The sequence below is a fragment of the Tupaia chinensis genome, unplaced genomic scaffold (assembly GCF_000334495.1).
Source record: "Tupaia chinensis unplaced genomic scaffold, TupChi_1.0 Scaffold143333_1, whole genome shotgun sequence".
NCBI lineage: Eukaryota > Metazoa > Chordata > Mammalia > Scandentia > Tupaiidae > Tupaia > Tupaia belangeri.
Genome location: NW_006203177.1, coordinates 282,067 through 283,147, shown reverse-complemented (window position 1 = coordinate 283,147; position 1,081 = coordinate 282,067).

The following is a 1,081-nucleotide window of genomic DNA, read 5'->3' as shown; positions in this document are numbered from 1 at the left end:
TTCAGATCGCAGCCCTGGAGGCTTGAAAGCACACGGGGTACACAAGTGTGCATGCCCAAATCCCGACCGGATGGAGAAGTGGAGAGGGAGGCAGTGTGACCATGCCACGATCAGGGGTGCTTCCCCCCTCCTCTGTGTCTCTCTGGCTAGCACATGTGCCTTCTGCAAATTAAAAGAATAAAAGAAGCCAGCGTTATAAATAGCGATCTCCAACGCGCATGCCCACACCCCACACGATGATCACTGGGTGCAGGGAAAGATAGGGCTGCTGTTCATGTTTTCCCTCTCTTTTTTTGTTTATGACCTTCTATTTCTGTATGTTTTCTACTGTATATAAAATATAATAACAAAAACTTCTACATGTGCTAGTGCATTCTCAAACTCCACTTTTTTCACTGACGAAAACTGTGATGACGATATTGAGAGCTGGGCCGGCCAGGTGGCACGGCGGTTAAGACGGCTGAGTCCCATGTGGCCGATGATGCAGTTTGAGTCCCAGATCGGGCACCTTGGAAAACATGCCAGGTGCGTGTGCAAGCGAGCTCAGAAATCCCAAGAGGAGAGTGGAGGAGGAGGGTCTGCTGCGTGGCCATTCCCCTGGGGGGTGATTTCTCACTTTCCCTCTCTCTCTGTGTGTCTCTCCGGTGTGTGCATGCACCCTGTGGCAAACTGAAAGAAAGACCTTCAACAGTTATGTTTCGGGCAATGCTCTTCAACAGAAATAACGTGAGCCAGTCAGACTTCATCTGTACCCTTAGGTCAGACAGAGCCACAGTGAAAAAGAGCGAGCGAGCGAGAAGCAAGAGAAGCCCACCCAGCTGAGGCAGTGCACGCTGGATGGAAAGCACTGGGTGCCGGGCACTGCGACTGGGCAGGCTAAGGCCACATGGGAGGTCAAGGCTGGGTTCCCCGCCCACCTAAAACCACTGTCATGGGGACATGCCCCTAGGGTCCCAACTACTCTGGAGATTGAGACAGGAGGATCAAGACATACATAGGCCCTGTCTAAAATATAATCACACTGGGGCCAACAGATGGCATAGCAGTTACATTGGTGGCCTGCCACATGGCTGACCACCAT